Below are 15,028 nucleotides of genomic sequence, written 5' to 3' on the forward strand. Positions count from 1 at the left end.
TTTTATAATTATCTCCAATACAATACATAAGTATATATATTTTTTTAATTTGGTGTGATCCATACAAAACCTCTATGTATGAATTACAAAGACACACTTTCAAAATTGGACAAGTTTCTAGAATTCACATTTTTAATTTTTTCATTATTTTGGCCTTTATTCAAAATTATTTTAAGTTTATTAAAATATTTGAATACATACCACTATTAAATTATCAATTTGTCCAGTTTTTACATTCCATAGTACACTAGTTATAAAAGTTTACTTATTTATTATATACCCAGTGTGCAATGGAATGTTAGAACTGAACAAATAGATAATTTAATAGTATTATGTATTCAAATATTTCAATAAACTTGAAATAATTATGAGTGTGGACCATAATAATGGAAAAATTAAAAATACGAAATTTGTCATGAAAATCGTTTTATGGGAAAAAAATATTCTAAGCCACTTTTTCTAGTAATTTTTTTCGATATCTCTTACCATCTCTGACGCTAGGTAAAATATTAAATAGTGACCCTTTTTGTCAATTTGTATTTGGCTGAGTTTAAAGTTTTCATTTCGGTTAAGTATCTTAGAAAATGTGACCTATCACCTTGTAAAACTGTGTAAAATTTCAAATCGATCTCTATATATTATAAATACGAAAGTAAGCACGTTTGTTTGTTTGTTTGTCACTCTTTCACGCTAAAAATAGCGAATGGGTTTTAATGAAATTGTACAGCAATTTAGCTCATACTTCAGAAAAACACATGAAATACAATTTTTAAAAAAATTAAAATTAATTCAATTTGACATTACCATAAATTACAGATTTCTGTAAAAGTAGTCAATATAAAATATTTCACGGCCATCTTTTCTGAAATACTCAATGAATAATTACGACTATTATACATTTAAAAAAAAGGGAAAACCATACATATATATTAGCTGTGTAAAACAATCCTTACCATTATTTCGAGTGTTATAGAACGGGAATAAACGAGAGCAATCTTTATCAATCTTTACTTTTACAACCCAGCGGAGCGGGTGGGTATCACTCTAGTATTCTTATAAATTATATGAGGTTGTCTTCATATGACACACTGTATTATATTATCGTGTATACAGAGGTAACAATTCATGTATTTTGATAAAAGTTTTCTCGCTAATTGTTTTAATCAATAAACATTTTAATAATTCTTGAAAATATTGTCCATGGACGTACACGATAGAGATATCAACACTTATCGCAAATTCGCGTAAAAATATTACTAATGATTATATTTTAATACAAGGCAGATATCGAATTTTTATACCATGTATATGAAATATACCAAGGTATACTAAGTTTAGTTCCAAGTTTCTAACACTTAAAAATATTGATACTATGAACAAAATTTTGGTATAGGTGTTCATAAAAACTTCTAATTAGTCCATTTCCAGTTGTCTGTCTGTCTGTCTGTCTGTCGTCTGTCGTCTGTCTGTCCGTCTGTCATCACGATTACTCAAAAACGAAAAGAGATACCAAGCTGAAATTTTTATACCGCACTTAGAACGTAAAAAGTGAGGTCAAGTTCGTAAATGAGCAACATAGGTCAATTGGGTCTTGTCAACCGTTAGAGATAGAACAAAAGTTTAAATGTAAAAAATCTACCTTATCAAAAAATAAACACCTTTTGTTTAAAACATTTTTTCGTAAACATCACAGTTTATCCGTGAGAGCTCAAATTATGCGCAAATTGCATAGTATGTATTATATGGGAATATCAGTTATGTGTGACATCTATCTATGCGTAATGTGACAGAATAATCAACACTGTCTATACATGGTATTTCAACAATTAACTCAATCAATTGTTTGTTTTCCCTTGTTATTCTTATTTTTCGTCTACATTCATGAAGTTGTAACAAAATTCATCATCGAAGTTAAAAATAAAGTACAAATAATTTCACCCATAAATCTAACCTTGCCTTGTCGCTCGTACTACCTTAAAATTGTATGAAACTTTTACATTATTATGAAAAAATAAAATTAACAACAGTTTTGTTAAAAAAACTTATATGATGCGATCTTTCCAATTTATTTCCAAAAATTTTGTTCAACAAATCAAGAGATTCGCCTATAAATGCTGTTTTTTCAGTTTTCTTCATTTTCCGCGACGAAAAACTATTAAATATACTAATTAAAAGAATAAATGTAGAAGGCATCCAACACTTTGAACTTTACATTACAATTTAGTGCAATAAAGTTTGTTTTTTATTTAGTTTTTTTTAAATTATAATTTATTTCAAAACAAGGGTTTGATTTTATTTCAATTCTTTATCATAATTAATATTGATTTTTTTTTAAAGTTATGTATAATTAAATTTAAGATTGTTAGATAAATAAAAATTCACAGATTACAAATTACGTTACTTGGATACAGTGTACTATATTGTATAGTGTTGCTCATTTACGAAGTCGACCTCACTTTTTACGTCCTAAGCTATAAAAATTTCAGCTTGATCTTTTTTCGTTTTTGAGTAATTGTGATGGCAGACGAACAGACAGACGACAGACAGACAGACAGACAGACAGACTATCGGAAATGGACAAATTAAGTGATTTTATGAACACCTACAACAAAATTTTATTCATTGTAGCAATATTTTAAAGCGTTACAAACTTGGGACTAAACTTATACATGGTATTAATAGACGAATCATTTTAGATCAAAAAAGGCTATAATAAAGAATTTTTATGTACCTCAACCTATCGGACCAGTTTTTTTTTGTTTTTTTTAATGTAGAGGAAAGTCCATGTGTCAAAATCTACATCTAACTTCTTGCCGCTAGAAAGTTTGGCCAATTGCTATATGTGTGTGTGTGTCTGTCTGTCTATGCTATTGTTTGAAAGGTAATTTAATGGAGAGTGTTCTTAGCTATGTTTCATGTGCGAGCTTAGGGTTCCGTACCCGAAACAACTAAAAAATAGGCGATAATCCTCAAAATGTGTTCAGTTTAGAGAAAGTTCTAAGGAAAAACGTAATTTAATCGAGAATCTTCTTAGATATGTTTCAAATGTGAGTTTAGGGTTCCGAACTCGAAAAATTTGTCGGGGGTTCTTTAAATTTTATAAATTTCACCCTTTTAGTTTTTTTCATTTTTCGCGACGAAAAACTTTTAAATATAGAACGACTATTTTACATTTCCGTGACCTATTTATTATAAAGTTAACTCTTTTATTTTATATACTTCGTATATGAAGTAAGACTACAATAAACTTTTTATGCTTACCTAGACGTGCAGCATAAGTTGCTGATTTAGCATACATACAATATATACACTTATATAACACACCTCATCTTTATATGAAAACATTAAATAAAATGTTGGCTTCAAGCTCCTTACATAATATATCTACAACATGAATTTTATATTATGCATGTTCGAGCTTTACATTTATCAACTAACATGTTTGGAAATTTAATGCATTTATTCTGAAAACCAAAAACAAAACGGATTACTCTACTATAAGTCTCTAAAATTTTATCTCTTTAATATTTTAGCCATAAGAAAAAGTAGAGGAAATAAATTGTTCTATAATTTTTCGTTTGAAATCTTCTAAAAGACAAAAATTGGAGTTTAAAGGATCTGTGCAGTTTGATTTTCAAGTTATAAATAATGTAAGTTTATATAAGAACAAAACAAAAATACTATTGTATATAATAAATAACGCGTATAATAACAATCGCTTCTTAAAAACAGTAGAAACTTGCTGAACAGGGGAAAGTTATGAATTATGAATTGTTTGACTTATTATATGGAACAGGAATGGCTAACTAATGATAGGTAACTTTTATATATTTAAAAAAAACTGTTCGGAATGTGGTTTTATCGACTTAAATTTTTGTGCAACTTGTTGAAATATCTATAACCCACTCCTCAATATTCCGAAATTTGAAAAAATTATTAATTTTTTTATTGCTATTTTTATCTAAATTTGGAGCCAAGAACGCCCGTTTTATTTACAAAAATATATACAATTTCTGACCACTGAAAGCAATGCTAGAGTAGAAGCCAATATTGTCCGAACACTAAATAAAAAAATTTAAAAATAAATAAAATAAAAAGTCTAAAATAAATAAATAATTGGGTATTCTGCTATTATTGAAAAAGTACTTCAAAATTTTGATTTTGCTAATTAAAAAGCCACCAAAAATTTATTTCGGAAAAATACGTACGCTTTCTTGCCAAAAACTTAAATTAAATTTTAAACCTTTTTTAAACTGTAAAAAACGCGGACATCCAATTTGATGACGTAATATCGCTATCATTATACGAAATAACACAGATAAGTTTGCCAGATATATTCATAGACATCTGATTATAATAAATATAATTACTGATTATCTATGGATATATTATACCCAGCTGTCTATACTGACATCACAGCAGGGGCTTGCCCGCGTTGTAGATCACGTGATAAACAGTTTAAAAAATACGATTTTTAATTTTAATATTTAATGTGCTTTTATGACTCGAAATCAGAATATTTAAGTATATTTTTACAAAAATTTTAACTTTTTTCAAATTTCATAATTTATTTTTGACTAACGATAATAACCTATTAAAACAATCAAAAACCCGACTACATTAAATAAAATCTGAAAAGAAAGAAAAAAGTTATGTAGTTTGCATAACGACTTTAACAGTCGGGATTCATTAAAAACCAGACCAAATAAAATCTTCCCAAGAATGGGCCCCAACTGTTGAAGTCACTATGTAAACTACTGGACTTTTGTCTTTCTTTTTAGATTTTATTTATAGCAGTTGGGACTTTGATTTTTTTTTTAGATTATATTTATCGCAGTTGGGACTTTTATTTTTTTTTAGTTATTTATTTTATTTGTCATAAATAATAAGAATTCCAAAAAAAAAACTATATTAAAAACGTCGATTTTATGTCTGAAAAATATGAAAAGACCTCTATTAATTTAATAAAATGAACAAGATTGTATATATTTATCAGGATAAAGGTTATATAAAATAAATTTGACTATAATTTGGTAGTTACTATAATAATTTTTCTGAATCCAAATTATCAGTGGTCTAATATTTAAAGATTACATTCACTACGATTTGTTTATTATTTAAAACACGTTTAGTAAATTGATTATTCTGGTTTAGAAACAAAATGATAGAACAGTTTATAAATATACAGATATAAAAAAATTACTCGATTGAAATAAATGCACTTTTCTTATAACTTAAATAAATATATTTTGAGCCAATAATCTCAATAATTTCACTCAAGAAAATCAATATTCGGCTGGTTAAAAATTTTCTTAAATCAAAAAAATATTTGAACATATAATCTTGCAAGTGTATAGTATTAAAAAAATTTAAAAAAACAGGTTGAAAAGTGAATTAAAACTGATGTAGCAAAAAATGATATTAGACAAAACTAGCTCTAAAAAATAAAAATTGTTTTGTTTAAAAATAAAATTTTTCATCTAAATGTGATAAAATTACTAATAGTGGGATAATTCTTCTGCACGCGGTTTTGGGACAATTTGTCTCTACATTGTTTTCTTTTGTGGCATTTTCTTGAATACCTCTGCTTCTAGTGATCGGATTGAGGCTAATAAAAAGAAAAGAATTGTTTTTTTTTTTTTGCATCGACTTTGTCTGCTATCAAACCCTAAACAGAGCTAAATAACTTCAAAATCTAGAGAAAATCGCAGTAACCTCATATTTTCAACTTTCCTTGATTTCCTTTTCGAAAAATGAAGGAATTAAGTTGAAGTTCTGAAAAAGAACTGAGAACTTATGATCATAAAAAATAGTGGTAAATTTTAGACCACATAACCACAATTTTGAGGAATATGTGATGAAATTTGGAACAAAACGCTTTGTTTGATCTGCGTGCATTGAAAATATTATTATCTAAACGCCTTTAGACAATACATTTTGTATTACATGGTAGGTACTTTTACTCCCTGTAAATTTCAGATAAAATTTTAATGGATGTTCAATTCAACTATGAACTTAATCAAGTTTCCAATTCAACCGTTAAGAGCTAGCTATTAAAATAATAGGCAGGTATATATGTACCAAAGCATAAAATAGGAAACACTACTATATTCGAGAATATTCTAGGAAATATGTAATTATATGGTTTTAAATAGAATTACATATTTGATAGTTTTCATTGATTTCAAATATTAGAATGGGAAATTGTGACATTAAATATGGGTTATTATACAAAGTAAGAACTGCTGATAACTGCTGAAACTAAGTCTGATAACGGTTATCAATTTAACATAATCCTGAGAATTTTTAAATAATATTTTTTAAAAACAACCATTTAGAACTTAAAGAAAAATTAAGGAAAACAAAGCTTTCTGGTAAGCAACTTGTTTATACATATTTGGAATCACGGAAACAGCTCCAACTATTATCATGAAATTTAGTATGCAGGAGATTTTTGGGACGTAAATTCGGACTAACTACGTTTCATTATTAGAAAATGTCGTTTCATCTCGAAAACTTTAATCACGGAATGGGATCTGATGATTTCCATGAAATTTTGTATGCAGGGGGTTCGCTTGCGAAAAATTGACGTAGTTAAGTTTCATTTTTATAAAGCGTCGTTTTTTCTGGGAAACTTCGATCTCGGAAACGTTTCCAACGATTTTCAAGATATTTAGTATACAGGGGTCTAAAGACACGATTTGTCAAAAAAAAAAAGAAACGAGTTAGGTTCGGTCATCCAAGTACTTATTTATTTATTTCTCAAGTAAATACCATACAAGGATCTGAGAACTCGACCGATTTATACGTGACTTGCATCGTTGACTGTCCTGGGCTGACAACATCGTTTGGCATATATTGAACATTCACTTATTTTATATTTAGCAGGATCCCTAGAAACAAATTCTGGAAAGCATATTTTTAGTATATTTCTGAGAATATCTGAGAATTTATGCGAACAGTCAAAAACTTTCGATATCGCTAAATTCAATGAGGTATATACAAGTGGAAATTTTATCTGATTACAATGCTTTGCGATTTTAATGCTTAGAAATACTCTATCTACCGATATAAAAAAGAACTATAGGTGTTAGCTCGCATAGATATATAATATTTAACGGAAATTTTGTTTATAAAATTGTATATTGCATACCATACACTCATACATACAGGGTGTTACTTAAAATGGTTACATATGGAAAACTATTTTATTATAACGCTTACGAAAAAAAAATGATACTTTATAAAAATCTCTTTCGAAAAAATTAAAATTCAACTATTCGCCTTTGGCATTGTCCACCAATTGAGAAAGTTCGATAGGAATGTTAATGGTTGTTAAGAAATATACGCATACAGAACAGATAATAAGGGAAACGGTTCAAGAAATCACTTCCGAGATTCCAAGATATGTGGGAGTGTACATTTCAATAATTTTGTAAAAGAATAATTACATATGGAACACGAAATTGGATACGTTGAGGCAAAAACGACACTAATACTCAGTTGATTTGAGTATCAACTCCTTGTCTATAAAATAGAATTACACAATTATTTGATACAGTTTTCAATGATTATATATACAATTATATGGTTAGTTAGTTACTATAACATCTTTAAACTCAATTCGTTACTTCCTAAAATGTCACGAACAAATTCGAAACAAATTAATTTTATATAATAGACTGTGACCCCATAATGAAGCGAAATTTCAATTGTTCTTTATATGTATGGCGTTTGGAAGATTGATAAATATAAGTTTGACAATAAAGAAAAATCAAATATTAACCGTAGCTCGATTGTCAAATTTATTTCGTGTTTTTCGAAGATATTTTATGTTATTATATACACGGTGTACTGTTATTGACTGCAGATCGTCGGCCTACAGAATAAGCCCATAAAGACGAAGGAAAAAGTTATTTACCAATTTTGGATCTGAGCCCTAATTTGGGCGCTACAGGTATGACAAATTGATAAATTGGTAAATTCACTGAATATCATTCGATAACCAGTATCCAATGATAATCAGTAGATATTAGTAAATGTCATTTGATAATATTCAACTAAAGAAGGGATATGCACTGATTTCAATTGGATTATATTATTTTGAAAAAAAAAAACATTTAAAAAAAACTATTATATTATTTCATTGGTTTGGTCAATTCCCACTTTTTTTTTATTATTATATTTTTGCAAGAAAACATTAGACTATTAGTAAAAAAACAAATAACGTCACAGAAGGAGTGTTTTTAATCTAACGTAAACAAACAAAAAACGCCTTTTTGAACTCTCCTTCTGTGAAGTTATTTGCTTTTTTACTAATAATCTAATGTTTTCTTGGAAAAATATAATAATAAAAAAAAGTGGGAATTGACCAAACCAGTGAAATAATATAATAGTTTTTTTTTAAATGTTTTTTTTCAAAATAATATAATCCAATTGAAATTAGTTCATATCCCTCCTTTAGTTGAATATTATTAAATGACATTTACTAATATCTACCGATTATCATTGGCTACTGGTTATCGAATGATAGTCAGTGACTTTAACAATTTATCAATTTTTTTCATAATCGTAGCGCCCAAATTAGGGCTCAGATCCAAAATTGGTAAATGACTTTTTCCTTCGTCTTTATGAGCTTATTCTGTAGGCCGGCAATCTGCAGTCAATAACAGAACACCGTGTATAGTAGAGAGTCGTTAGTTTTATACCTCCGAACACAGGGATATGCAATGAATCTTTATAAAAACTGTTTGACTGCAATATTTAAAGCTTACTTAAAGAAGTTAATAACAAAAATTTGTGCGATCTTGCCCAGGGAGTGGGGGACACCCCTTTTTGGGGGTGGAAAAGTTTATGATAAAAATGACCACGGGATTCGATAGAAGGAGAAGTTCTAAGAAAAAGACCATTTAAGTATATTTCTAAAAAAAGTCAATATTTACCGAGTTATTGACGATTGAAATTCGAAGTATTAAATGTCCAATAATTGAAAAATTTGAAGTTTTTTGAAGAAATTACATTATACACTTTTTAAAGCATTATAAAAACCATGAAAATGAAAAAAATTTCAAGTAATTTGCATGAAAATTGATGGAGTTATAATGAAAACAAAGTTTTTCGAACCTTTCTTTTTATGTTATATTCAGCACAAAAACTGATAAATTTACCACTGGAACTAAAATTAATACTTGCCTCTTTTCAGTTAACTTTATTTAGGTATTGGCAACATGCTCAATAAGTTACGGATATATTTTTTTTTAAATATTGTAATTTAAATTCGAAATTTTTTTTCGAAAAATACAAAAAAATGTCTTTATCGTTAAATAACTCGAAAAAAAAATAAATTTGTAGAAAAAAATTTAGGAGGTTAAATATTTTGCTGAAAATAAGCTTAATTTTTTCTGCCAAAACTTTTTTCTGTAACTTTATTATGTATCGAGTTATTTAACGAAAAAGACATTTTTTTTGGAATTTAGAATTATATTTGAATAAACTTAAAAAAAAGTCGGAGAAACTTTGTTTTCATTATTACTCCGACAATTTTCATGCAAATGACTTAAAACATTTTCATGGTTTTTTATAATACTTTAAAAAATATATAATGTAATTTCTTCAAAAAACTTTTAATTTTTCAGTTATTTGACCTTAAATACTTCGAATTTCAATCGCCAATAACTCGGAAAGTATTGACTTTTCGAAATATACTTATATGACTTTTTTTGCTTCACTGGGTACTAACTCTGCGTAAGTATTCGAAGCGAATTACATTACGTAGTGAAGCTAATCTGCGCGTATTAATGACAGAAAGGTTATTATAAAAACCGTTTTTACTCGGTTTCAACCCTTTCGACCGTTGCAGTTTTTTAAGTATTACTTACTCTTAACGTATGCGGCCAGACCTAAAAAAAGCATCGACAATGACAACATGCCTTCTTTGCCTTCTCTAAATAGCAGACAAAAGCAAACAGAAATATTGCTTCTATTATAAGCTCACGGTCTCATTGAATTGTGAGTGGTAAGCATCTTCACACACTGGAGTGAAGCGTAAACGTGAAGGTTAAAACCTTATAAGGAATTATATTCTAAATACATATATGTCAATCAAATTAATTAGTTTATATTGTAAATAGAAACTTATATATTATTAGAAAATTATTAACCCTTAAAACTAGTTAACAAAATTGAAATTAATGATAATAATTATTTTGTAAAAGTGTACCGTATTTTGTTGCTGAATATTAGTTTTCTAATAAAAAATTTACAGTACCTACTACCTCGACTTATACTACCCCCAATCAAGCGAAATTGAAGTTACGCTATCTTTCATTTTTTTACATTATCTCGTACAATGGTCTATAGAACAGCATAATATAGGTTGATATACGCGAATTTTTCGTAAGCCGATTATCACTCGACCCTACTAATCATGAAAATACAACGTATCACTTATAAGTAGTATTTCTTAAGAATTAACATTTTTAGTCAAATCTAATAAAAAGGTTTGACTTTTTTTTTCTAGATTTTTGCTCAAATATTTAGTACGAGCGCTAAGGCAATTTTAAACTTAGGATTGAAATTAATTGTACCTTTATGAATGTAGACAAAAAATTAGAATAAAATATTTCGATATCTACCTTGGTTTTCGAAATATCGAAAGCTAAATAATTAAATAAAATTTTCGATATTTTGAAAATAGATCCAACTATCGAAAAATTTTATTCTACTTTCTACTTTTAGTCTTATATTGTTATGCGTTTCAAGTTATAACATAATTCACCATCAAAATTGAAAATATATATTTTTTCAAATTTGTGTCCTCACTACCGTGAATAACGAATTTAATTTTTTTTAATTTCCACCTACTAGCTTTAGACAAATCTATGAAAACATCATCTATCTACCGTTTTACCATAAAACCAATGTTAAATATGCCTTTTGAAGGTAATTATTTATTAGCTTCTTCTCTTGAAGGTAATTATTAATGTTGTATTTATTAAAATAATTGGGAAATCTCCCCTAAAATTTTTAGAATTGATTAACTACATATAAAAAAAATCAAGCCTTTTAACCCAAATTGTCCTGGCACTGGTACATCCTTAACTGTCGATTTCTACAATTATTTTAATTTTTATAATTATATTCCCCTCTTGTGAACTATTGCTTGTTTTTATCTTTCGACTTTTGAGGGGAATATAATTATAAAAATTAAAATAATTGTAGAAATCTACAGTTAAGGATGTACCAGTGCCAGGACAATTTGGGTTAAAAGGCTTGATTTTTTTTATATGTAGTTAATCAATTCTAAAAATTTTAGGGGAGATTTCCCAATTATTTTAATAAATACAACATTAATAATTACCTTCAAGAGAAGAAGCTAATAAATAATTACGTTCAAAAGGCATATTTAACATTGGTTCTATTTTCTTAACGGTCCAAATTTCCTAACAATCTGTTTTTCTGTAAAAAATTTGCTGATAGATAATTGTATCGTTTTTTTAACGATATTAAAACGTTCTTCTTCTTCGTGAATCGTATTCATGTTTTTTTTACTCGCCTAGAAAAAATTGTACTTGTTTTTGCAGAATAAAAATCACACGACCTTGGATAAAAGTATGCTATGCTAATTTTGAATAATTTAATATAAGGAAGATAACATACTTGATGTGCTTTTAGCATTGTTATTTCAAGAATTCCAAGCAATGAATCATCTTGTTTATAAATAGAAAACTTGAATATAATTAACGAAGAATACGAGAAAATGTTTTATTATATTTTATACAGCTTGTTCAACTTGAACTCGTTTAATCGAATATCACAGGTTCTCTCGACTTAGGAAAGAAATACAAATGTTGTAAGGTTTTTGTGGGGATCATCTAGTGAAGAACTTGTGATCGATGGCCAAATTTTCTTTAGTTTTTCGAAATATATACCATATCGCACGTTATCGTACTGATTTATTTGCGAGTTTAAAAAACTTACACCAAAACCGACCATTTTCACCAGAGTTATAACCAATATAACCTAACCTAAGGGTTATATTGGCTGTCCACGAAGGACACACTTAGCCTATAGAGCCCATTGTGATCACATATATGTGTTTTTACCACCTTTCCGCTGTAATTTCATTTATCAGCTCCTCAATTTCAGAGGCTGAGTGCACCTCCTTCATGCATATACCATGCACTACACCAGCCTATCACAACTATTAATTAATATTAATTTTGTTGCGACGGCGAGAATCGAACCCGCAACCCTAAGTATACCGCGAACGGAATTGGTTACGCCTTAACCAACTGAGCTAATAGGGCGACTCACTTTCCTAGTTACCTAAGTAACTAAAACTTTTTCAATCAATTCATCTTTGCCATGAATTGTGAGAACAAGAAAAAATACTTTTCTAATTTATCAATTTGTATTTTCGGTCAAAATTATGTTTTTTCATTTAAAAAAAATGAGTTGTAAAAGTGAGTTATCAGAAGTTAAAGATAATAAAGATAATTTAAAAATTTTAAATTTTGATATTTATAATAAATAACCTGATCAAACCAAATGTACGCAAGCATGTCTTTTTTAATCTAATATTACAATTAATTCATACAGTAAGAAATAAAATTAGTTACGAAATTTAATTATTTAAAGAATCAACCAGTATTTGACTTAAATTAATATCTTAAATTTTCAGAAAAGTACCTAGAAAAAGTAAGCGCTTCATTTATAATGTACGCAGGTAGGTAAGGAACATAGTTCTTACCGGATCCCCACGACACTTTTTGATATTATTTCATTCAATTCGGGATAATTTGTCGACGAACAACCACGGAAAGATATGATTTAACCGGTTGAATTTTCCCGACCATGAAATAAGAGGCGTACAAATAATTTTTTATTTATTAAAATTAAATAAGGTCCTAGAATCTGATAATAAATATTCGCACATTGGCGTTAAAAGTGGTACATACCGTATAATATAAAATAACACGTCTTAAATGAAAATTATAATTACAAAATAATATTTTTACATTTCTTTCAACTTTAATCATGGATAATAATTAATTTTAATTACAAAGAAAATAATAACTATTTATATGAAACATTGTAGAAAATGAAAATAAAAGTAATATTGTTAATTATAATTATCGGAAACAGTAGGGTAAAGTGTTACACCAGGGATCAAAATGTACTATTCTAATTTTTTATTTTAAAGCTATACTTTAAATTATAACAATGAAAATTTTTGGCACTGTTATTTTAGTGTTAAGTGATAAAAATTGTTGAAATCACAGAATCAGGCCGCAATGTAGAATGGATCAGATCGTAGTGTACCTAGAATCGACTCATTGTATCTGAAGTTTAATATCTAATATTCACAATTCTAGGATTTAACATCCTTAGAAATTAAAAAAAACTTTTTCTAGCATCGAAATTAATTTATTGTTTACCAGACTTTTATTGTTAAACATTTATCGATAAAAACTTGTAATACGTTAGTTGTCTGGTGTTGAATTTGCCATATTACGCATAAAATTTAAAAACTGGGCTTGATACCATAACAAAATTTGAAAGTGTAACTAAATTTGATTAAAAAGCGTAGAAGTTTTAAGCATACTTCTAAAGATTTTCAAAAACCAACTTCACTTTTCTGCCCGTGCAGTGAGAATTCTTCACCTGAAGGGATAAAAAAAATTTTGTCAACATGCCTAATAAATTATCAGGCCGTAATTTATCATGCATCAGATTCTATTGTACCTAGAATCGATCTCGCTAATTTTAAGCCAAGGATGAACGTTGTTTGAAAAAAAAACCTTAACGATATCATACAGTTTGACAAGTTAGAAACCAAACTCTAACCTTAATTCTCATTGAAGAATTTTAGTATTAAAGACTAAGTGAGATCACGGGATCAGGTACAAGGCCGTGATATACCATGGATCAGATCCTAATGTATCAAGAATCAAACCCACTGATCAAATCTGATGTCCAACATCTAATACTTAATTTTCTAGGATATAACGTCCTTTTAAAACAAAGAAACCTTTTTCTAGCAAATGAAATGAGTTTATCCTGTTCATCACGATTTCACATACAGTTTCACTTTTATAATAAGTATGAAACCAAAATCTAACCATAATTCTCAAACCAATATTCTCCAATGCCATATAACGTTCAAAATACAATATAATAACACCATATAAGAAAACCCGAATCAAATATATATTTATGTATGTATGTATGTATGCATGTTTGTACAAACATTCCCAATGGACCATTCGTTCATACGTTCGATGAGAAAGACGATCAAATTTAAGAGACGACACATATACCGACCAAAGTCAACGATATAACCATTCTTCTAGTTTTACCTCCATATAGGAACTATATAGGATCTACATGAAGGCTGAATATACAGCGTGTGTCATTTTATTCTATACACGTAAATATGTCGTTTAAGGATGTATGAGCATGACAACAATGTTTGATTTAAAGGCTCAAAATTTGTTTGTAGGTAGTCTTTTACTCAAAGAATATGTGGTTAAAATTTCAGCTTAGGTAACCGTGCAAATTTTTAAGAAAAAAGTCATTAAAAATCGATATAAAATACATTGGCTCTTATGGAGGAATCTCAAAAAACGACATATTTTGGAAGTTTTTGATAATTTTCATTTGGAATGAATGAAAACAAATTTAAAAAAAAACTTTTTAATAGAAAGTAAACATATTAGCAATGAATTAGAAAAGAAAAAAACTAAGTGTCACCGTCCATATAAGGGATGTAAGAGCAGGCTAGATTAAGGGTTGAAATTATTTTTATCTTATTTTCAACTTTGATGATGAATTTTGTTATAACTTCATGAATGTAGATGAAAAATAAGAATAAAATTTTTCGATATGTGTCTTGGTTTTCGAAATATCGAAAGCTAAATACTTAAACAAAATTTTCAATTTTCGATATTTTGAAAATTAAGCCAGATATCGAAAAATTTTATTCTTACTTTTCGTCTTATATCGTCAAGTAATAATATAAATTTAT

At 28.0% G+C, this 15,028-nt stretch overlaps 1 protein-coding gene across 1 annotated transcript in view; it reads left to right on the forward strand.

Annotated features, from left to right (window-relative positions):
• Positions 1 to 15,028, forward strand: part of LOC123293222 — a 174,826-nt gene that overhangs the window by 27,560 nt on the left and 132,238 nt on the right. The window lies entirely within an intron of this gene.

The sequence above is a fragment of the Chrysoperla carnea genome, chromosome 2 (genome assembly GCF_905475395.1).
Source record: "Chrysoperla carnea chromosome 2, inChrCarn1.1, whole genome shotgun sequence".
Taxonomy (NCBI): domain Eukaryota; kingdom Metazoa; phylum Arthropoda; class Insecta; order Neuroptera; family Chrysopidae; genus Chrysoperla; species Chrysoperla carnea.